General features: G+C 35.9%; 1 long non-coding RNA gene across 1 annotated transcript in view; it reads left to right on the top strand.

The window, feature by feature from the left end:
• The window catches only part of LOC133081247 (uncharacterized), a 256,157-nt gene that overhangs the window by 229,863 nt on the left and 414 nt on the right, over nt 1-25,880 (top strand). Inside the window, exon 4 of the long non-coding RNA XR_009698770.1 lies at nt 18,402-18,629. This is a non-coding gene — a long non-coding RNA (uncharacterized LOC133081247). The remainder of the gene's footprint in view (nt 1-18,401; nt 18,630-25,880) is intronic.

Consider the following 25,880-nt stretch of genomic DNA (forward strand, 5'->3'; position numbering starts at 1 on the left):
TATATGATTTGCAAATATTTTCTCTCATTCTGTAGGTTACTTTTCACTTTTTTGATAGTGTCCTTAGCACAAAAGTTTCCCATTTTAATGAATTTCAATTTATTTCAATTTCTACTTCTATTTTTCTAATTTCAATTTCTATTTTTCATTTTGTTCTCTGTGCCTTCAGTGACATATCCAAGAAATCATTGACAAAAGCAATGATATGTAGCTTTCCACCTGTGTTTTCTTCTAAGCTCTTATGTTTAAGTTTTGATCTATTTTCATTTAAGTTTTGTGTATGGTGTAAGGTAAAAGTTCAGTTTTATTCTTTTGCATGTAGATAGCACTTTCCCAACACCATTTATTGAAAACAGTATTATTTCCCCATTGAATAAGCTTGGCACCCTTGTCAAACATCATTTGACCATATATGTGAGGGTTATATCTGGGCTGTCTATTGTCTTTGACTGGTCTCTATGTCTCTCTTTTTGCCAACACCATATTGTTTTGATTACTGTAGCTTTGTAGTAAGTCTTGAAATCAGGAAATGTGAGACCAACAACTTCATTTTTCTTTTCCAAGATTATTTTATCTATATGGAGTTTCATGAAATTATATATGAATTTTATAATAAAATTCTCAATTTATCAACTTGTACATTTAAAAATCATATAATTTATTGAGAATGGTTTATTGTATGGTCTTTCCGGGAGACTGTGGCATGTGCATCTGAAAAGAATTTGTATTCTACCAGAGGGGTGTTCTGTAAATGTCTGCTAAGTATAGCTTGTTCAGAGTGTCATTCAAATCTTCTATTTTCTTATTAATGTTCTATCAAATGATAAATGTACTCTGTTTATGCCTCTTATTGTTGAATTATCTATCTCCCTTTTTAAAACTTTCAGTTTTACTTCATGTATTTTGGTACTCTATTTTTATGTGCCTATATTTTTAAAATTGTTAAATTTTGATGGTAAATTGACCCATTTATCATTATGAAATAACATTTTGTTTCATTTATGGTTTATTTTGTGTGATAAAATAGCCACTGCAGTTCTTTAATGACTGCACTGTGCATTAGTTGTATTTCTTCCATTCTTTACTTTTTACTTGTTTCTCCTATACACCATGGGTCCCCAAACCCTGGGCCATGGACTGGTACCGGTCTGTGGCCTGTTAGGAACCGGGCTGCACAGCAGGAGGTGAGCGGTGGGTGAATGAGCAAAGCTTCATCTGTATTTACAGCCGCTTCCCATCACTCGCATTACCACCTGAGCTCTACCTCCTGTCAGAGGAGTGGCGGCATTAGATTCTCATAGGAGCGTGTACCCTACTGTGAACTGCGTATGCGAGGGATCTAGGTTGTGTGATCCTTATGAGAATCTCATGCCTGATGATCTGAGGTGGAGCTGAGGCGGTGATGTTAGCGCTGGGGAGTGGCTGCAAATGCAGATCATCATTAGCAGAGAGGTTTGACTGCACAGAGACCATAATAAATCAATTGCTTGCAGACTCATATCAAAACCCTATCAGTGAGCAGCAAGTGACAACAAGCTCAGGGCTCCCACTGATTCTGCATTATGGTGAGCTGTATAATGATTTCATTACATATTACAATGTAATAATAATAGAAATAAAGCGCACAATAAATGTAATGCACTTGAATCATCCCGAAACCATCCCCCTGCCCTGGTCTGTGGAAAAATCATCTTCCACGAAACCAGTTCCTGGTACTAAAAACTTGGGGACCACTGCTATAGACAGTACAGATTTGGATGTGAATTTTCCAATAGATAAACTGCTTTTTGTTTAGATTGTTCAATCCATTCGATTTTAATATTATTATTGATATTGTTGATTTAACATCTGCTATTTTGCTTTTTGTTTACTACACATGGTGCCTTTTTGTTTCTCCATTCCTCCTTTAGTGCCTTATTTTTATTAAGTGGGTGTTTTCTAGTGTAACATTTTAATTCCTTTAAGAGTTTAATAATTTTTTTGAAAATTTTCAGCTTTTTAAAAAATTTTACAAGTTGAGTTTTGAGAACCAGCACTTCAATAGCAGGTTTTTAGATTATACCACTGAATATTAACCTATTGTTCAGACACAAAATCCCAATGATGTAGCATAGAAATATTTCTAGTCATGTGTTACTCATATCTGATATCTTCTCTTTATATATATTAATATATATTATTAATGTTTAATCTTAGATTATTTAAGGTTATAAATGGTTAAGGTTATAAATAAGTGGGCTATGTCTTTTATTAATGTCTTATCTTGCTAGTTCCTATATATCCTAGAAGAAAAACAATACATTACAAATTGACTTTTTTCTTTCACCTTAGTGGCATTTTCTAGAACAAAGTATAAATCTCACTTTAAACCATGAGCATGACCACAGTGGAAAGGATGTGGTCAATGCCTGTTTGTTACTGCACTTAAAAAGAGCAAATTAATGAATAAAATTATTATCAAATTAATAAATAAATTCATAAGGAATTGCTATCATAAAATTTTATATTATATGGAATTATGTAATTTGTTTACCTTTGTAAACAAAAATAACTGTCACAAAAATAACTTCTTAAAGAGCTCTAAGAACTTTACTATGTAAAAGTAGTATGCTCCCATTTCGGTAGATACCACTGTACATCTTCTTAGATTTTTCCTGCTTGAATTATTGAAAGGTAATTCCATGCACTCAAAACACCTTTATTTTCTTTATGAGATCATGATGTCTCCTAATCTTTTCATGTAGCTTCCAGAAGCATCTATTGCTAGCTACTCTTTTATTTCAAGATTTAGTAGTTTATTTTTCTGTTATATAAGTGATCTTTCCACCTATTGATTTCCAGGACAAGAATATGTATAATTATGGCTACCTGGTCTGCCAAAATGCCATTTTTACCAACTGTGAATTAATTTTATCGGTATCCTTCGGGAAAATGAAACTCAGCTTGTTTTGGATTATCCACATTAACATGAAATACCCAAATATGTGTCAAAAGAATAAAATTAATCCACAGATGATTGTTAAGTCAAACCCAATATATAACATCTGTCATCATCACTGATATTTACAGTAATTGCTTCCAGACTTCAAGGTTTGTGCTGCAGTGTTAAAGGAAATTTTATTTGAGCGACTGAGTTACTAAAGTATCTTATGATTATAAGTAATAAAAATCCACAGAGGCTAGTTTAAGCAACAGAAGGTTGGGGGGGAACATTTACTATATCTCAAATACTTTTCCTTATAAGCAAAAAATATACAAACACTAGCTTAAATGAAGAGAAATGGTTATTATAAGGTTATAGAAGTGGTTCATGGACTGCAAAGGCAGGGATGGATCTAGAACTCAGATTAGACTAAAATTAAGTACTGGTGTGCTTCAGAGTAGTGCTTTTCAAACTTTAATGTGCATACACAGTGCCAGGAAGATATAAACTCATATGTCAAGACTTGAATGCTCATAATCACTGCAGGTTTATTTGTGATAGCCAAAAACTAGAAAAAAAGCAAATGCTCATCAACAGAGGAAGGGCTAATCAATATTACTCAGCCATTAAAATGAATGAGACAAAATGAGACAAAAATGCTAGATAAAAAGAGTACATTCTCCATGATTCCATTTATATAAAATTCTAGAAAATGCAAACTGACTATAGAAAGCAAATCAGTGACTTTCCAGGCATGTGAGGGGGCAGGGAGATAGGGGCTAGGGAAACTCTGATGGTGATGTAAATGTTCATTACTCATATTGTGTTAATAGTTTCACAGGTATAGGCATTTGTTAAAACATATCAAAGTTTCATTTATTACATGTCAATTATATCACAATTAAGTATTTTAAAAAATAAAAGAATATTCACAGTAGGCACAACATGGTGAAACTAAAAACCCTGCCTGTGGATAGGAGAGAAAAATCTTCAAATCAGTCAGGGGAGAAAGATTATATTTAGAAGAGCAGTAGTTAGGTTGGTAGTTGATTTTGAAATGTCAGCATTGAAAGGAAGAAGATAAAGGGGTAATATCTCCTATTGTCTGGCAGAGGGTAAGGGAGAAGTGGGAGACTTGCCGAGGTAGAATTCTATAAACAACATTTTTTTAAACAAGAAAATAAACAAATGGAAAGAGCAGAGTGAACTTTAGGCAGAAGGAAAGTGCTCTCACGTAGGAAGTCTCGTATGCAGGACAGAACAAAGTTGGAGATATATAATCTAAATATATGTCTACTATATTAAACAATAGAATACTAATGTGTCACAGGGATTAAAGGAATATAAAATACATTATACAAATTTGGGAAGAGATAAATGACATCACAGTGTTCTAAGGTCCAGTGTGAGAGTGAAAATATAAAAAGTGGGTGGGAGGTTCTAATAGAGAAAATCGGCAAACATTGCCAGTAATTATCATTAAAAGAATGGATCAGAAAACCTCAGTAAATCCAAAACTATATAGTAATTAAAATAAAGTAGATCATATAGGCTAGCATATGTAACTGAAGTAAATTAAGTCAGACAAAAAGTTACAAAGGCTATTTTTATATGGGTCACATATAAATAGTAAGATTATAAAGGCTCCATAAAAAAGGACAGCAAGCTTAATTATATAATTCAGGAAGGGAAATAGAAGAAGGGAGAAAACAATTTTTGGTTTTTTGTTCAACATTTCATTTTCTGTAAACACAAGACTGAGATAAGTTTGGCTGAAAATTAATATGGTGAATATTTACTCTCTCATATTCTCTACTTTTAAACTTGAAATGACAACCTAACAATGTTTACAAAAAATAATTGTTCTTCCATTGATGGTGTTAGACTTACTATTTTTAGAATTGAAAGATTTAATCGAGGTAATTGATCTTGGAGAAGAAAAATATTTTGGTGACAGGCATGTTGAAGTATATCACTATGTAGATTCAACAATTAAAATGCAACAATAGGCTTCAAACAATTGGTAAAGATAATTTAATAAAACTTTGTAATTATACTTTACTAAAATCATGAAGAGGAATAGTTCTAGGATATTTGTGGAAAAAGCTTAGGAGTAGGAGGAGAAAGTCACCGAAACAGGTTTTTAAAAAAATGTTTAAACAATAGTGATAGCATTGAGCAGTATTCCTAAAGCATTTGATGTAAAACACCATTTCGAAGAGTTTTAAGAACAGGTTACATGATCAAACTAATGTAAAGAATGGAAATGCTGTATTTTTCCTCTTGAAGTTGGCAAGGCACATTACTAACATGAAAGATTCTGAGAAATCTCAGGAGAAAGAACTGTTTAATTTTGTTCATCCCAACCCATGCTAATTTGATCACCAGAGATTTTTTTTTTTTTAACTAAGCATCTCATAAAACACTCTAGTTACCTTGGAAAATTCATTTGTAAAATGAACACTGCAAGAGAGTGTCAAATTATACAGAGATGTCAATGAATATGGATTAAGAGAAACCATCACATATGGTGAATGGGCATTCACTGGTGTTTTGCAAGACAGAAGCTTTAGGAAAAAGTGAGTTACAAAGGAGAAAGTAGGAAATGTAACAGTAGGTGTAAAAAAATCAGTTAAAAGGAGAAGGAATGTTTATAATATGAATGCAAGAAGGGGGAAAGTACAAGTTTTGTCAGTCTTGATTTAATATCTGTAGTTTCAGTTATGCTATAGATATGGATCTGAAATTGGATATAGTCTTAAGCACAAATTTAAATTTCTTAGTCACCATATCTTGAGGAAGATGGAATGGAGAAAAAGAAAAAGAGCTCTTAAAGCAATGTCTCTCAAAATGTGACTTTAGAACCACTAGCCTCAAAGTTACCCCAGGACATGGGCCCAAGTAAATGGCATTTCAGAGAAGTACTCTAGGTGAGAAAAATCTGTTCTTTTTCTGATTTCATTTAATATGATAGAAAAAACTTAAGTGCCCCTTAACAGTGACTTTTTCCAGAGAAGCTAGATAACAGTTAATATGATATGGAATTGTCACAATTAAAAACAGTGTAATCAGGATTTTTTAAAGTATAAAATTATCAATTCATTAAAGGTAGGTATCAGCTTTAAAATTACTGCATTGCGCTCAGAGGCCACAGAGACAATGTGGATGAAGTCACCCCTCCGGTCACTTTTGGTCATGCTGCTTTTGAAGGTCACCAGCTCTGACTGTGCACTTGGAGAAGTTCTCCAGAAGAGAGACAGGTTAGCTGTGTGTACAGAAATGTCTCCACCCCTGCACTTCCAATGAGGCTTCAGGTAGTTAGTCCACTCAACGAAGGTCTGAGGCAGGTTACATTACATGCTGTTTTAATTTGATGATTTTAGTTCTTCATAGAAAATTTTCCTTTCCTTTCAGAAGCTTTTATACTTTTGTTTAAATTAGAGAGAATATCATTTTTTGTTCTGTTGATTTCTTACAGTATAATTTAATCAATTGTGCTTCTTGCATTTTAAATTACATTAACTATGATTTTCTTATATTAATCATGTGATCTTAATTTTGAGTATGCATAGGAAATGTGTGTGATGTTTCTAAAATACTGACTCCTGAATTATTGAAAATGAAGACAATGCTGTTCCCTTTGTATCAATGTCAAAATATATATTCATTTCAAGCTGCATTCAAAACTTTATATTCTTACATATGTCTTTCTGAATGTATTCTCTTATTTGTGACAGTATATCAACAGAAGAGAAGAAATAAGAGCAATAAATCAGTTTTATTTTTGGCAGCATAGAAAGTAACTTTCTTTTGGTTTCTGCAAAAAGTAAATATGCTTTAAAATGATCAACTCTATGACCATATGAAGTTCTGTGATATTTGAAGAAATTATTTCAGATAAATTTTGAAAATAAAATATTCTATGATGTTATATACAGTGAGCAAAAAAACAATATTTGGAGAAAGTGAAATCAGGAAAATTCATTACCACTTTTTAAAATTATAGTAATCTTAAATATGTGCATGTATAAGCACACATACATATTGCACATACATTTTCACACAAATCTGTTGCTAACAAATTTTATCAGCTCTATTTTCTTGACATTCATTTGCTATTACTATTTTAATTTTAAGAGAATATTGCCTAAATATATATAGATTATAGATGGAGTTAAAAGAGACATGAAATGTTTCTGTGCTTCTATTTCATTGGTCAGAAAATACATGTGGGCTATTTTAAGATCTGCAGTGAGGAAATCAACAAAACCTAGTTTTGCCCTTCACTCTCTATGACGGATCTGCAAATAATGGACAGATAAACCCAGGGGGTTACATGGACAGTGAATGGTTCTATGTTCAGTGTTAGTTTTATTATTTTATACTTTGTTAAAAGATAGATTGGGGGGGACCTTCAGGATGGCGGAGGAGTAAGATGAGGAGGTCACCTTCCTCCCCACAGATACATCAGAAATACATCTACACATGGAACAACTCCTACAGAACACCTACTGAACGCTGGCAGAAGACCTCAGACCTCCCAAAAGGCAAGAAACTCCCCACATACCTCGGTAGGGTAAAAGAAAAAAGAAAAAACAGAGACAAAAGAATAGGGACGGGACCTGCACCAGTGGGAGGGAGCCGTGAAGGAGGAAAGGTGTCCACACACTAGGAAGCCCCTTCGCGGGCGGAGACTGCGGGTGGTGGAGGGGGGAAGCTTCGGAGCCACGGAGGAGAGCGCAGCCACAGGGGTGCAGAGGACAAAGCAGAGAGATTCCCGCACGGAGGCTCGGCGCCGAGCAGCACTCATCAGCCCGAGAGGCTTGTCTGCTCAGCCGCCGGGGCGGGCGGGGCTGGGAGCTGAGGCTCGGGCTTCGGTCGGATCGCAGGGAGAGGACTGGGGTTGGCGGCGTGAACACAGCCTGAAGGGGCTAGTGCGCCACAGCTGGCCGGGAGGGAGTCCGGGAAAAGGTCTGGAGCTGCCGAACAGGCAAGAGGCTTTTTCTTCCCTCTCTGTTTCCCGGTGGGTGAGGAGAGGGGATTCAGAGCGCCGCCTAAACGAGCTCCAGAGACGGGCGGGCGATCAGCGCGGACCCCAGAGGCGGGCATGAGACGCTAAGGCTGCTGCTGCCGCCACCAAGAAGCCTGTGTGCGAGCACAGGTCACTCTCCACACCGCCCCTCCCGGGAGCCAGTGCAGCCCGCCACCGCCAGGCTCCCGTGATCCAGGACAACTTCCCCGGGAGAACGCATGGCGCGCCTCGGGCTGCTGCAACATCACGACGCCTCTGCCGCCGCAGGCTCGCCCCGCCTCCTCCGTACCGCTCCCTCCCCCCGGCCTGAGTGAGCCAGAGCCCCCGAAGCAGCTGCTCCTTTAACCCCGTCCTGTGTGAGTGAAGAACAGACGCCCTCAGGCGACCTACACGCAGAGGCGGGGCCAGATCCAAAGCTGAACCCCAGGAGCTGTGCGAACAGAGAAGAGAAAGGGAAATTTCTCCCAGCAGCCTCAGGAGCAGCGGATTAAATCTCCACAATCAACTTGATGTACCTGCATCTGTGGAATACCTGAATAGACAATGAATCATCCCAAAATTGAGGCGGTGGACTTTGGGAACAACTGTAGACTTAGGGTTTGCTTTCTGCTTCTAATTTGTTTCTGGTTTTATGTTTATCTTAGTTTAGTATTTAGAGCTTATTATCATTGGTAGATTTGTTTATTGATTTGGTTGCTCTCTTCCTTTTATATATATATATATATATATTTTTGGTCCTTTTTCTCTTTTTGTGAGTGTGTATGTATATGCTTCTTTGTGTGACTTTGTCTGTATAGCTTTGCTTTTACCATTTGTCCTAAGGTTCTCTCTGTCCTTTTTTTTTCTTTCTTTCTTTTTTTTTTTTTTAGTATAGCTTTTAGCACTTGCTTTCATTGGTGGATTGTTTTTTGGTTTGGTTGCTCTTGTCGTCCTTTTTTAAATTTTTTATTTTTTATTTTTAGTAATATTTTCTTTTTTTTTTTTTTTTTTCTTTTCTCCCTTTTCTTCTGAGCCATGTGGCTGACAGGGTCTTGGTGCTCTGGCCGGGTGTCAGGCCTGAGCCTCTGAGGTGGGAGAGCCAAGTTCAGGACATTGCTCCACAAGAGACTTCCCAGCTCCACTAATCAATGAATTTGGTAAAGTAGGATACAAAATTAATGCACAGAAATATCTTGCATTCCTATACATTAATGATGAAAAATCTGAAAGGGAAATTAAGGAAACACTCCCATTTACTATTGCAACAAAGAGAATAAAAAACCTAGGAATAAACGTACTTAAGGAGACAAAAGACCTGTATGCAGAAAACTATAAGACACTGATGAAAGAAATTAAAAATGATACAAACAGATGGAGAGATATACCATGTTCTTGGATTGGAAGAATCAACATTGTGAAAGTGACTATACTACCCAAAGCAATCTACAGATTCAATGCAATCCCTATCAAACTACCAGTGGCATTTTTCACAGAACTAGAACAAAAAATTGCACAATTTGTATGGAAACACAAAAGACCCCAAATAGCCAAAGAAATCTTGAGGAAGAAGAGCGGAGCTGGAGGAATCAGGCTCTTGGACTTAAGAGTATACTACAAAACTACAGTAATCAAGACAGTACGGTACTGGCGTAAAAACAGAAAGATAGATCAATGGAACAGGATAGAAAGCCCAGAGATAAACCCTCACACATATGATCACCTTATCTTTGATAAAGGAGGCAAGAATATACAATGGAGAAAAGACAGCCTCTTCCATAAGTGGTGCTGGGAAAACTGGAGAGCTACATGTAAAAGAATGAAATTAGAACACTCCCTAACACCATACACAAAAATAAACTCAAAATGGATTAAAGACCTAAATGTAAGGCGAGACACTATCAAACTCTTAGAGGAAAACATAGGCAGAACACTCTATGACATGAATCACAGCAAGATCCTTTTTGACCCCCCTCCTAGAGAAAAGGAAATAAAAGCAAAAATAAACAAATGGGACCTAATGAAACTTAAAAGCTTTTGCACAGCAAAGGAAACCATAAACAAGATGAAAAGACAACCCTCAGAATGGGAGAAAATATTTGCAAACGAAGCAACAGACAAAAGATTAATCTCGAAAATATACAAGCAGCTCATGCAGCTCAATATCAAAAAACCAAACAACCCAATCCAAAAATGCACAGAAGACCTAAGTAGACCTTTCTCCAAAGAAGATATACAGATTGCCAACAAACACATGAAAGGATGCTCAATATCACTGATCATTAGAGAAATGCAAATCAAAACTACAATGAGGTATCACCTCACACCAGTCAGAATGGCCATCATCAAAAAATCTACAAACAATAAATGCTGGAGAGGGTGTGGAGAAAAGGGAACCCTCTTGCCCTGTTGGTGGGAATGTAAATTGATACAGCCACTATGGAGAACAGTATGGAGGTTCCTTAAAACACTAAAAATAGAACTACCATATGACCCAGCAATCCCACTACTGGGCATATACCCTGAGAAAACCATAATTCAAAAAGAGTCATGCACCACAATGTTCATTGCAGCTCTATTTACAATAGCCTGGACATGGAAGCAACCTAAGTGTCCATCGACAGATGAATGGATAAAGAAGATGTGGTACATATATACAATGGAATATTACTCAGCCATAAAAGGAAACGAAATTGAGTTATTTGTAGTGAGGTGGATGGACCTAGAGTCTGTCATACAGAGTGAAGTAAGTCAGAAAGTAAGCATACAAATACCATATGCTAACACATATATATGGAATAAAAAAAAATGGTTCTGAAGAACCTAGGGGCAGGACAGAAATAAAGACGCAGATATAGAGAATGGACTTGAGGACACGGGGATGAGGAAGGGTAAGCTGGGACGAAGTGAGAGAGTGGCATGGACATATATACACTACCAAATGTAAAATAGGTAGCTAGTAGGAAGCAGCCGCATAGCACAGGGAGATCAGTTCGGTGCTTTATGTCCACCGAGAGGGGTGGGATAGGCAGGGTAGGAGGGAGACGCAAGAGGGAGGAGATGTGGGAATGTATGTATATGTATAGCTGATACACTTTGTTATAAAGCAGAAACTAACACACCATTGTAAAGCAATTATACTCCAATAAAGATGTTAAAAAAAAAAGATACTTTAAAGCAATAGCCAGTAATTTTCCAATGCTATCTTTTAATAATCAAACACATTTTTAATAACTCAAAGTTTAATTCATTTAATGAAATGGAGAACGTTTATCCTTAATTCTTGGACAAGTGAGACTTTTCATCACTGATGGCAATGTTGTAGTTTGGATGAAATATCAAAATCAGTCTTATGATGCAGGCTAATTTTTTCTGCAACACCAAATGCCTTACACTTGCTTGAACATTTATGACACCTATTGTCTTAGTCAGTTTGGACTGCTATAACAGAATACTATACACTGGATGGTTTAAGCAACAGACATTTATCTTTCACAGTTCTGGAGGTTTAGAGGTCTAAGATTAAGATGCAGGCAGATTTGGTGTCTGATGAGGCCTTGGCCTGCAGATGGCCACTTTCTGCTGTGTCCCCACATGGCAGAAAGAGGGGGAGCAAGCTCTCTAGTCTCCGCTTGTAAGAGCACTAATCTCATCAGGAGGACCCCACTCACATGACCTCATCTAAACTCTCCTGAAGGCCCCATTTCCCAATACTATCACATTGGGATTTAGAGCTGTAACATGTGAATTTGGAAGGAATGCTAACATTCAGTCCTTAACACCTGTCTTGCTCCATCTTTGCTCTGTGCACTTTAAGAATGTGGACAGAGATATTTGTAGAGTCTATATTAGTAAACTTGTTGAATTAGAATATTGGTTCATTCTAGCAACCATTCTAAATTCATCATAAAGTTGATTTTGTATCTTTTTATGTTTTAAATATGAATAGTGTCATATATTCTTGGAAAGCAGTATTTCTTTATAAAATAAGCACAATATTTACACTTTCTTCTGACATACTTCTGATGTGTTTTCACATTTACCCTTTTCATTGAATGTGCAGTTATTCTGCATTTTTAACTTCAATGCATGTTATACAAGAAAAAAAAGAAGAATGTGTATATTTTCCATCCCAAGAAGCCTTATACAATTAATCTTTAATTTTAAAGTAAATATTAATTTTTATTCTGTTCTTTCTCTCATTTTTATTATTTTTCTGCCATTTAAATTCTCAGGAAATTTGAGAATTAGGGGAATATAAATTTAAAAAAAACAATTTTATTGTTTAAATAAGATCAACACCTGATAACTACAAGTCCTTTATAATAAAAAATATATATACATAATTATAAGATATATAATTACAAAGCTTTCATTAATATTTCTTTTCCATAATTATTCTTTTGTAATGTATTTATAGTTTATTCTCATACCTCATAACTGGATGGCTTTCACTATCTCCTGGTCATCAGTGTAGAACAAATTATTCATGTTTCAGTACTTCGGTAATAAGATGTCAGCCCATAATCCTTGCTGTTGAAGGGATTGTCAGAAATGATTGAATCCTTGGTGATGTGACCTCAATGCCATTTAAAGCTTGCCCTCGTAAGAGAGTACATGCTCTCTGAGAAGCCCCTTTTCTTCTTAGCATTTTTTGTTGTTTTGCATAATATTATACATGTATGTGCATAATTCAAACTGAAAATCAATTCAGCAATAACTATATACCTGTGGAACATTTATTAACCACTATTTATTTTGAACATTCACTGTGAAGATGTATGGACATCATGTTAATTTTTATTTCATAAAATCCAGCATGGATCGTTGGGGCTGCTAATTTTCAGTTGCTCCGTGGTAGATGTGTTTGCCTGCTATTAGGACGTTTGTTTGCTTAGTTATTTAAGTATTATGCCTTTGATAATTATTAAAGTGAGTAAAAAATCCACCAAAATGATTTTATATCCATGAGAGTTTCCGTTGTCATAAGTTTGCAAACCAGAGACGTTACGTATCAGGGTCCCGCCAGCAAAACAGAACTAATACAGTACATATATTACAAGACTTACTGTAAGGAATTGCATTACAGAATGGTGTGGGCTGGCTAAGCAGTTCTGAAATTTACAGGGCAGGCCTTCAGGAAGAGCAGCCTGGAACTCTCAGGCAAGATCTGAAGCTGCAGTCCATAGGCAAGTTCTTTTTCAGGGAAACCTCAATTCTACTCTTAAAACCTTTAAAATGATTGAATCAGGTTCACCCAGATCATCTAGGATAATCTCCTTTACTTAATGTCAACTCATTATGGACCTTAATCACATCTACAGAGTATCTTCAAAGCAATACCATGAAAAATAGTGTTTGATTGAGTAATTGGGTACTGTAGTCTAGAAAGTTGACACGGAAAACTAAACATTACAGGTTATTTCCTATTTTTACAGGATTAGTATTGGCCTGATTCATGAATGATGAAACTATGAGTGCTTAACTCAAGTCTCAATGAGCTTAATTCATATCACTGGGAGGGGGGAGGTACCATAATATCTTGAAAAGTTTAGTTTTACATATTCAATTTCAGTACTACTTATAAATTTTGATATATATATATATTTCAGTACTACTTATAAATTTTGAGATCTTAGGGCTGGTAGATGCTTAAAGTTTCAACAGATTTTATACATCATACTTTGACCAAGATCTAGTTGCAATTATGTAAGAAGACTTAATTGTGCTTATAACCGTATATTTAAAAATTCAAATCAACTTATGGACAGTACTCCAAATTTAGCTCATTCATTCTGTATTAGTCATGCATATAGATTAAATATATAAATAATAAATAACAGAAGTAGGTCAGTGAATATAAGAACGTTTTAGCCTAAATGACACAGAATAGATATTCAAAATTAATCTTTCACTTAAAAACTTTATGATTTAGGAGGTTAACGGACAATGACAAAGGTATGGTACTTCTAGCTTGGGAACTTCATTTCAAATGGTAAGAAACCTCACACCAGATACCGTATGCTTCAAATTTTCTTTCTGTTTTTTACTTAAAAGTACCTTTTTATTTTACAAATCTAATATATCTCTAAATCCCTCTACTCCTTTTCTTTATAGTATGGATTAGTTTTCTATTGCTTCATAACAAATTACTACAAATTTTGTTGCTTGAAACAAAAGTTTACTATCTCACAATTTCTGTGGAATTATGAGGTAACTCGCTTTGTTACTGAGGGTCTCACTAGGCTGAAATCAAGGTGTCAGCCAGGGTTGCTCTCTCATCTGAGGCTCAAGAGTTTTCATCCAACTGGTTGTCGTCAGAATTCAGCTCCCTGCACTTGTAGAAATGGAAGTTCCATTTTCTTGCTGAATATTGGCAAGGGGCTGCTCTCAGCACCTAGGGGCCACCTGTAGGTCCTTGCCACATGGTGCCCTCCATAGACAGTTCACAACGCATGTATTTGTTTGTCAGAGGCTGGGAGGAGTACCTCTTTTGCTTTGAATGTGTCTGCTGCTTTGAGTCTCTTTAAAAGATTCACCTGATTAGGTCAGTCCTACCCATGGTAATCTCTCTTTTGGTTAAAACAAAGTCAACTGATTAGGGACTTTAATTATATCTGCAAAAAGGAATCACATATGCCAACATTTGAAATACCTAATCAACTGTTAAGATTCTTTTTTTAATTTTCCATTATCTTCAACTCTGAGTGAATATATAGGCTTCCACAAGACACTAAAAACCAAAAAAACAACAAAACAAAACAACACAGGCAGAGCCAGTTTCACTGCGAGAGAAGGTTTACATCTGTCCATTAAAAAAAAAAGTATATTTTACACATACACACGTATACGTGTGTGTATATTTAAATACTCACATTTAATTAATAAATAAAACATACTATTACCAAGGGCTGTTCTCCAATTGCAATTGAATAGATGAAAGAATATGATTTTCAAGTAGGTTTTATATTTGCAAAGCATCTATTAATAATGTATATAAAGGAAAATTATGAATAGTATAACTTATTATTACCCTCCAAAATTTAAACTTTAAAAATAAATCATAAGTACTCCTTTGTAGATTTGAAGTCCTTTGAGGAAGTGTTATGCTTCATTTATACATTATACCATTTTACTGTTGCTGTTCAGTAATTACATATTGACATTTTTAATGTAGTTATGCTTTCTTTTATGGTTCTAATATGCAGCTTATTGTTACATGGAATAAATATATTTCAGTTTCATGTTACTTGGAAAAGTAATGGATGAATCAAATTGTACTTCATGGATACTCATCCCCTCTGAGGCATTCAGTTGTTATTGAACACTGCAATACTAACTGCTTTGATACACTCGATATTGCCCTGAGCCAAAAAAACGTATTCCTCAGAACACTTACAGTGACACAAAGGAGTAATGTTTCCTAGTAGAAACAAGCAATATACATTATGAAATATTTTGAAAGGAAATTGGAATCTGTCACTACTTAATCTATGAACTCACATTTTTATGAGAAAAGGATTTAAAATTGTTACAGAATAGTGAGTGGTACATTAACCACAAATATAATAATTATTAGTTACTTTTTGGCTGTATAAAATTAAGAGCATACTTGAGCAACTTACTGCAAAAAATAGGTGGAAAATTAAACTATAGGTTTTTTAAATGTAATTATCCAGCAATAATGGAAAGCAAATTGTTTGCTTATAATAATTACTATTTAAAAATACTTGGCTGAATTAAAAATAATTTAGTAGCTGCAGCTATGATTAGATAAGTAGAAAGATGTCAAGGTAATAATACAATATATAAAGTTATAATATGAAGTACAAAGATATAAAGGTAGCAAAATAAACATTACCAGACATAAGTAAGAATTAATGAAATGAATATTGGCAACAATATAATTAGATGTCCTAAAAATGTAAAGGTGAGATTTTTATAAAGCATATTAATGAGTTATCATTACTCACTAGCCTGGGTTAAAGCCTAGAGTTGAATATCACATCATAAAAACTGCTTTGCAGAATAATACGACTTTGAAACACTGTATGAGCCTGAAAAGGAAACCTTTGGGAAATGATTAATGGTAGCAATTGTATAACACATATTAGGATAAAAGTTCAACCATATAAATATTTATGTCAATTATCTAGGAATTAGATGCAAGGTTAAAACTGTACGTGCCATATGAGAACTAAATACTTCAAAAGAAATATTGTTTGGAAATACAGTGGGAGACCATTCTACAAATTGGTATGTTATCATAAGTGCATTATTATATAAGGGTTTTGACTTGATAGTGTAAGAGTAGATTACACAGTTCATTAGAATAAGGAATGATGCTCTTTTCTATGGGGAATTCATAAATAACCTGAACAAAGACAACTCTATAAAGCAGAAGCTTCTAGTGGTATTGCTTCTAGAACTAAGGTTTAATTTAGGAACATAAATATACAATTTTTAAAATTATTTTATCAAAAAATTTAGAACAATCTTCATACATTATATTATGAGTTAAACTATGTAATGCTATTTAGTATGAAAATGCAAAGGAGCAATATCATTATATTTTAATTGTGTAGATTCAACCAAAAGCACACCTCAATTTTTAAAACCATGTTTCTATTTTAAAGTTGTGCAAAGTAACCCAACATAACAGAATCATCAATAAATTTATTTCCACTTTCATTAAAGTAAAAACCTTGTATTCACATGATTATAAATACCACAAAGATATGTTTGGCATATGTCTAATTGAACCACTTGATTTTATTTATAATCTTTATTTTTTATTAATAAAAAGTCACCATGGAAAAAATGTAGGAGAAAATATTTGAGGGAAGTATAAGTTCATGACATCTTAGGGAAACAATAGTCTATATGACATAGTATATTCTCCTAATATCGTTTTCTGAATTCAATACTATATTAATAAAATATCCTTCAAAAATATGCATGTTGGGCTTCCCTGGTGGCGCAGTGGTTGAGAATCTGCCTGCCAATGCAGGGGACATGGGTTCGAGCCCTGGTCTGGGAAGATCCCACATGCCGTGGAGCAACTAGACCCGTGAGCCACAATTACTGAGCCTGCGCGTCTGGAGCCTGTGCTCCGCAACAAGAGAGGCCGCGATAGTGAGAGGCCCGCGCACTGCGATGAAGAGTGGCCCCCACTTGTCGCAACTAGAGAAAGCCCTCACACAGAAACGAAGACCCAGCACAGCCATAAATAAATAAATAAATAAATAAATAATTTTTAAAAAAAAATGCATGTTATTAAATGTATTTATTCAATGTTAATACAGATGAACAACAATTTATTTCCAAAACATGGTGTAAAAAACAAAAAAGGGAAAATATTAAGAATGGGCAGTAATTCAGAATAGTCATGGGGGGAAAATACACCTTCGAAAATGCAAAATGTAATATGAATGGAGTGAATAGTAATGGAAAGGAGAGAAAATATTTAAGAGATCTGTTTAAACTCAGTTTCTCCTCCATTGTAATTTGCATCAGTTGATTTGTTTTCAAATTATTATATTGAATAGTTTGCAAACTCTGTATTAAAGACTAAAACACAGCTAAACATCACTGACAACAAAAGGAGTGGGGATGGTAATGCTAATATAATGCTGTTGAGGAAATGGATTTGACATTTTTAAATGGGATAAAATGCAAAATTCCTTCATCATCCTCTCTGAATTTAGGCTTATTTGAGCTTAACGGAGGCTTGATATACTTCAGGGAATAAAAGGGGGGTGGATTTAGTACGAGGTTCATATATTTTGTAAAAAGAAAAATAAAGTAATACAAAAAATGAAGACGTAAATACCATTCTTTGTAATGCACAAGTGATTATTTCCTAAATTGGATAAATAACTTTACACTGAATCCACTACAAGATGCTTTTTGACATAGTGTCAATTTTCAGTTTGTTTTCAAGTCTTAATTAGATTCTTACTTTTCTATGCAATTTCTGTTAGAACAATTGAGACGTTTCTAGGCTCTAACATGCTTGTTACTAGAGTGCAATTAAATCTATTGTTTATCTTTTGTTTTACTTGCAGCAATGCTTTTACATCAGGTGATACCATATCAGTATGTGATCACCGATGATTTTCATTTCTGCAGTTATTAACTAATATTCTGGGAAATTTTCCGTGTACATGATTGTTTCATTCTATTTTATATTTTTGCTATATGAGGAGGATTTTTAAAAGTTCTTTCCACTCAGTAGCTGAAAATATTAGATGGAGAAAAGATGAAGGAACTACTAATTGTGTTGGGAGGAGAGAGATGTGTGGGATACTGAAATGATGGAGAGCATGGTGATGACACCAGTTTTCTGTCCTTTAGGGCAGGATGAATGTTGAATCCGTTTTCTAACTAGGGATCATCAGAGAGAAGACTGTTTTTGGAGGAAGTTCATGCGATCCATGTTTTATCCATTTTGTGCTTGATTTCCTGTAGAGACATCCAGTAGCAACATCAAAGAGGCAATTTTTTTTGCACAAATACAGTACAGAGCTATTTGAACTTGAAGATCATTGGCATATATGTGGTGATTGGATTGTGGATGAAGTTGCCTAGACAGAGGACATACGGAAGATGAGGATCTAGAAGGAAGCTGCAAGAAGCCCTACATTTCACGGCCAATTGGAAGAGAAGAACTTGCAGAGCGGATAGAAAGGAAGCAGGGTAAGTCACACCTGGGGAAACTGGGGAGACTGTGATGTCATAGAAACAAGAAAGGAGTGCCTCCTCCCATATTGTGAATCTTCCTATAAATAAGGAGTGGGCTTGGGAGCATACAAAGGATTGTGCACTGGGGCAGTTGTCTGATTTCAGCTTTCTCACAATTGAGGATTTGCTAGCTTCATACTAATTTTAACAGCTCTATGGAAAACCAGTACATCACTGTCACTTTCTTGCATTTTATTCATCCTAATGCATCAATGGTTTTAGTCTCCAGCTATAAAGAGCCAGGACCCTATTTTAAAGTACAATTTCCTTATATTCTATAAAAGAAATAATTACAGAGCAATCACCAGCAAGAATGGTTGAGTCCTTTCTAGTAAAGAATTACAAAGGAACTACAAAACTAAAAACTTTTACTGTTAATGTATCATTAATCTCATTTCCATTTCCTTCTCCAAGGGGAGGCTTATTAGGGGGAGGGTTAATGACACTGACCTTGAACACCTGCAGTTGTGTTCATTCTGTCTATATCACTTGACCAGTAAAGAGTGTGAGTAATAATATCATGCATTCATGGATTCTAGGCTTATTGGACCTTCAGTGCTAATTGGGCCTCATAAATGTTCTGTTACTAATATCTGCTAAGTGTTACGGATTTTATTCAGAGTCAGTGATGACATCTGAGAAACTGCTCACCACACGTGAATTCTCAGAACTCAGATGACTATATCATGATGGGAGATCATTTCAGATATTGCATCAGGTAACAGAAAGAATAAAAGCATGCTTTTTAAAAGCCATCTGGTGTATTATTTCGAATTGTATTGTGAAGCCACTTGTATTGGAAAGTGTTGCCTTGAACTTCCCTTTTAAATGATACTACATTGAAATTACTCTTCATTATTCACTCCCATCAGTTGCCATCCTCAGGGAATTGATTAACCCTAAAATCTGAATCTAATTCTTTCTTAACACTCTCTAAGCAAATGTTTAAATTCTATCAACGTTAAAATTTTTTTTTGAATTTTATTTACTTTTTTATACAGCAGGTTCTTGTCTATTTTATGCATATTAGTGTATATATGTCCATCCCAATCTCCCAGTTCATCCCACCTCCACCACACCCCACCCCACCCCGAGCTTTCCCCCCTTGGTGTCCAAACGTTTGGTCTCTACATCTGTGTCTCTATTTCTGCCCTGCAAACGGGTTCATCTGTAACATTTTTCTAGATTCCACATATATGCGATAATATACGATATTTGTTTTTCTCTTTCTGACTTACTTCACTCTGTATGACAGTCTCTAGGTCCATCCACGTCTCTACAAATGACCCAATTTCGCTCCTTTTTATGACTGAGTAATATTCCATTGTATATATATACCACATCTTTTTTATCCATTCGTCTGTCGATGGGCATTTATGTTGCTTCCATGACCTGGCTACTGTAAATAGTGCTGCAATGAACATTGGGGTGCATGTGTCCTTTTGAATTATGGTTTTCTCAGGGTATCTGCCCAGTAGTGGAATTGAAGGATCATATGGTAGCTCTATTTTTAGTTTTTTAAGGAACCTCCCTACTGTTCTCCGTAGTGGCTGTATCAATTTACATTCCCACCAACAGTGCAAGAGGATTCCCTTTTCTCCACACCCTCTCCAGCATTTGTTGTTTGTGATTTTCTGATGAATCCCATTCTGACAGTTGTGAGGTGATACCTCATTGTAGTTTTGATTTACATTTCTCTAATAATTAGTGATGTTGAGCAGCTTTTCATGTGCCTCTGGGCCATCTGTAGGTCTCCTTAGGAGAAATGTCTGTTTAGGTCTTCTGCCCATTTTTGGATTGGGTTGTTTGTTTTTTTATATTGAGCTGCATGAACTGTTTATATATTTTGGAGATTAATCCTTTGTCCGTTGATTCGTTTGCAAACATTTTCTCCCATTCTGAGGATTGTCTTTTCGTCTTGTTTGTAGTTTCCTTTCATGTGCAAAAACTTTTAAGTTTCATTAGGTCCCATTTGTTTATTTTTGTTTTTATTTCCATTACTCTAGGAGGTGGATCAAAAAAGATGTTGCTGTGATTTACATCAAAGAATGTTCTGCCTAAGTTTTCCTCTAGGACTTTTATAGTGTCTGGTCTTACATTTAGGTCTTTAGTCCATTTTGAGTTTATTTTTGTATATGGTGTTAATTTCATTCTTTTACATGTAGCTGTGCAGTTTTCCCAGCACCACTTATTGAAGAGACTGTCTTTCTCCATTGTATATCCTTGCCTCCTTTATCATAGATTAGGTGACCATAGGTGCATAGGTTTATCTCTGGGTTTTCTATCCTTTTCCATTAATCTATATTTCCATTTTTGTGTCAGTACCATATTGTCTTGATTACAGTAGCTTTGTAGGATAGTCTGAAGTCAGGGAATCTGATTGCTCCAGCTCGGTCTGTTTCCCTCAAGATTGCTTTGGCTATTTGGGGTCGTTTGTATATCCATACAAATTTTAAGATGTTTTGTTGTAGTTCTGTAAAAAATGCCATTGGTAATTTGATAGGGATTGCATTGAATCAGTAGATTGCTTTGGGTAGTAGAGTCATTTTCACAATATTGATACCTCCAATCCAAGAACATGGTATATCTCTCCATCTGTTTCTGTCATCTTTGATTTCTTTCATCAGTGTCTTATAGTTTCCTGAGTACAGGTCTTTTTCCTCCTTAGGTAGGTTTATTCCTAGGTATTTTATTCTTTTTGTTGCAGTGGTGAATGGGATTGTTTCCTTAATTTCTCTTTCTGATCTTTCATTGTTAGTGTATAGGAATGCAAGAGATTTCTGTGCATTAATTTTGTATCCTGCAACTTTACCAAATTCATTGTTTAGCTCTAGTAGTTTTCTGGTAGCATCGTTAGGATTCTCTACGTATAGTATCATGTCATCTGCAAATAGTGACAGTTTTACTTCTTCTTTTCCAATTTGTATTCCTTTTATTTCTTTTTCTTCTCTGATTGCTGTGTCTAGGACTTCCAAAACTATGCTGAATAATTGTGGTGAGAGTGGACATCCTTGTCTTGTTCCTGATCTTAGAGGAAATGCTTTCAGTTTTTCACCATTTAGAATGATGTTTGCTGTGGGTTTGTCGTATATGGCCTTTGTCATGTTGAGGTAGGTTCCCTCTATGCTCACTTTCTGGAGGGTTTTTATCATAAATGGGTGTTGAATTTTGTCAAAAGCTTTTTCTGTATCTATTGAGACGATCATGTGGTTTTTCTTCTTCAATTTGATAATATGGTGTATCACATTGCTTGATTTGCATATATTGAAGCATCCTTGCATCCCTGAGATAAATCCCACTTGATCATGGTGTATGATCCTTTTAATGTGTTGTTGGGTTCTGTTTGCTAGTATTTTGTTCAGGATTTTTGCATCTATATTCACCAGTGATATCCGTCTGTAATTTTCTTTTTTTGTAGTATCTTTCTCTGGTTTTGGTATCAGGGTGATGGTAGCCTCGTAGAATGAGTTTGGGAGTGTTCCTTCCTCTGCAATTTTTTGGAAGAGTTTGAGAAGGATGGGTGTTAGCTCTTCTCTAAAGGTTTGATAGAATTCACCTCCATGTGTTTGTGTTTTTCACGTTTTTTTCCCTTGTCATTTATTGCTAATCTCATAGTACTGTGGTCAGAAAAGATGCTTGATATGATTTCAGTTTTCTTAAATTTACCAAGGCTTGATTTGTGACCCAAGATGTGATCTTTCCTAGAGAATGTTCCGTGTGCACTTGAGAAGAAAGTGTAATCTGCTCTTTTTGGGTGGAATGTCCTATAAATATCAATTAAATCTATCTGGTCTTTTGTGTCATTTAAAGCTTGTGTTTCCTAATTAATTTTTTGTCTGGATGATCTGTCCATTGGTGTAAGTGAGGTGTTAATGTGCCCCACTATTATTGTGTTACTGTTGATTTCCTCTTTTACAGCTGTTAGCAGCTGCCTTATGTATTGAGGTGCTCTTATGTTGGGTGCATATATATTTATAATTGTTGTATCTTGTTCTTGGATTGATCCTTTGATCATGATGTAGTGTCCTTCCTTGTCTCTTGTAACATTCTTTATTTTAAAGTCTATTTTATCTAATATGAGTATCGCTACTCCAGCTTTCTTTTGATTTCCATTTGCATGGAATATCTTTTTCCATCCCCTCACTTTCAGTCTGTATGTGTCCCTAGGTCTGAAGTGGGTCTCTTGTAGACAGCATATATATGGGTCTTGTTTTTGTATTCATTCAGCGAGCCTGTGTCTTTTGGTTGGAGCATTTAATCCATTCACATTTAAGGTAACTGTCGATATGTATGTTCCTATTACCATTTTCTTAATTGTTTTGGGTTTGTTTTTGTAGGTCCTTTTCTTCTCTTGTGTTTCCCACTTAGAGAAGTTCCTTTAGCGTTTGTTGAGGAGCAGGTTTGGTGGTGCTGAATTCTGTTAGCTTTTGCTTGTCTGTAAAGCTTTTGATTTCTCTGTCAAATCTGAACGAGATCCTTGCCAGGTAGAGTAATCTTGGTTGTAGGTTCTCCCTTTCATCACTTTAAATATATCTTGCCACTCCCTTCTTGCTTGTAGAGTTTCTGCTGAGAAATCATCTGTTAACCTTATGGGAGTTCCCTTTTATGTTATTTGTCATTTTTCCCTTGTTGCTTTTAATAATTTTTCTTTGTCTTTAATTTTTGTCAATTTGATTACTACGTGTCCTGGTGTGTTTCTCCTTGGGTTTATCCTGCCTGGGACTTTCTGTGCTTCCTGGACTTGGGTGGCTCTTTCCTTTCCCATGTTAGGGAAGTTTTTGACTATAATCTCTTCAAATATTTTCTCGGGGCCTTTCTCTCTCTCTTCTCCTTCTGGGAACCCTATAATGCGAATGTTGGTGTGTTTAATGTTGTCCCAGAGGTCTCTTAGGCTGTCTTCATTTCTTTTCATTCTTTTTTTCTTTATTCTGTTCCATGGCAATGAATTCCACCGTTCTGTCTTCCAGGTCCCTTATCCATTCTTCTGCCTCAGTTATTCTGCTATTGATTCCTTCGAGTGTATTTTTCATTTCAGTTATTGTATTGTTCATGTCTGTTTGTTTGTTGTTTAATTCTTCTAGGTCTTTGTTAAACATTTCTTGCATCTTCTCGATCTTTGCCTCCAGTCTTTTTCCGAGGTCCTGGATCATCTTCAGTATCATTATTCTGAATTCTTTTTCTGGAAGGTTGCCTATCTCCACTTCATTTAGTTGTTTCTCTGGGGTTTTATCTTGTTCCTTCATCTGGTACATAGTCCTCTGCCTTTTCATTTTGCCTATCTTTCTGTGCATGTGGTTTTTGTTCCACAGGCTGCAGGATTGTAGTTCTTCTTGCTTCTGCTGTCTGCCCTCTGGTGGATGAGGCTGTCTACGAGGCTTGTGCAAGCTTCCTGATGGGAGGGACTGGTGGTGGGTAGAGCTGGGTGTTGCTCTGTGGGCAGAGCTCAGTAAAACTTTAATCTGCTTGTCTGCTGATGGGTGGGGCTGAGTTCCTCCCTGTTGGTTGTTTGGCCTGAGGCGACCCAGCACTGGAGCCTACAGGCCCTTTGGTGGGGCTAATGGCGGACTCTGGGAGGCTCACACCAAGGAGTACTTCCCAGAACTTCTGCTGCCAGTGTCCTTATCCCCACGGTGAGCCACAGCCACCTGCTGCCTCTGCAGGAGACCCTCCAACACTAGCAGGTAGCTCTGGCTCAGTCTCCTATGGGGTCTCTGCTCCTTCCCCTGGGTCCCGATGCACATACTACTTTGTGTGTGCCCTCCAAGAGTGGAGTCTCTGTTTCCCCCAGTCCTGTCGAAGACCTGCAGTCAAATCCCGCTAGCCTTCAAAGTCTGATTCTCCGGGAGTTCCTCCTCCTGTTGCCGGACGCCCCAGGTTGGGAAGCCTTACGTGGGGCTCAGAACCTTCACTCCAGTGGGTGGACTTCTGTGGTATAAGTGTTCTCCAGTTTGTGAGTCAGCCTCCCAGCGGTTATGGGATTTGATTTGATTGTGATTGGACCCCTCTTACTGTCTCATTGCAGCTTCTCCTTTGTCTTTGGATGTGGGGTATCTTTTTTGGTGAGTTCCAGTGTCTTCCTTTCAATGGTTGTTCAGCAGTTAGTTGTGATTCCAGTGCTCTCGCAAGAGGGAGTGAACAAGCTGACATTCTGACAAGGTCATATTCCAATTCAAAATAGTTTCCCATTGATCAGGATGAATCTAAATGCCTGCGCATAACATACAGACACTCCTTGAGATCATTTTATGCCCGTTGGGCTAGCTTGGTATCCAATGTAGTTCTCTCCATTCCAGCTACACTGAAGTTTGCTGTTCTCTGAACCTGCCATATTAGTTTATGCTTCTATTCCTTTGGATTTGCCCCTTTATATAATTGGAGTACTGCTTCCTCCTTCTGTGTATGTCAAGTTCCCACAAATATTCTAACCCTCTCTCAAGTCCTGCAGACTCCTATCATCCTTCCTCCAAGTTCCCACTTCACTCTAATTGAGATTTTCTTTCTCTGCTTCACTGTAAGAAACTTAGAAAGTGGTCAGTTTTTATTGTTTTTACATTCAATGGTAATAAAACAGTATCAAATATGGGTTACATATTTTGTTATAATGTGAAGGTAATGAGCAAGTAGAAATTGATGTAGAGGGTATGAATTTTTCTGACGGAAATAAAATGGCAATAAGTGAATATGCAGGAAATAATATACTCAGAGTGGGCAGTAAAGTTTTCAGCATTCATAAAAGTTATTAGTTCAGAAGGAGTAAAGTTGGCAGGTAGTGAACTGAAATTTAAAGATGAGATGTTTTAAAATTACCCAGCGGTCCACTAAAGAAAGTGTTTTAATAGAAATTTGAAATTCAGAGTTATGTTTGAGAAGAAGATATGTTCTGTTTTTAAATGTAAATGATTTATGGTTTTCATGGTCATATGCAGCTATTCTAAAACAGAAATTCATATTTTCAAAATTAAAATTGGCAATCAAATTTAAATATGAAGAAACAGAAAAGTTAACAAAATAATACAAAAGTGTTATGATTTCTTGTTTTCAGTCTCCAAATTATCCACTAGATTTTAATCCATATAAATTAAGTAGAAAATATGTTACAATATTTTTATGTAACATTTCCAATACGTTTAATGTTGTCTCATTATAAAGAAATATTTCTAAAGTCTTATTTGAAATATTAATAGTGATTTTAAATGATGAAAAATT

The sequence above is a fragment of the Eubalaena glacialis genome, chromosome 20 (genome assembly GCF_028564815.1).
Source record: "Eubalaena glacialis isolate mEubGla1 chromosome 20, mEubGla1.1.hap2.+ XY, whole genome shotgun sequence".
Classification (NCBI taxonomy): Eukaryota; Metazoa; Chordata; class Mammalia; order Artiodactyla; family Balaenidae; genus Eubalaena; species Eubalaena glacialis.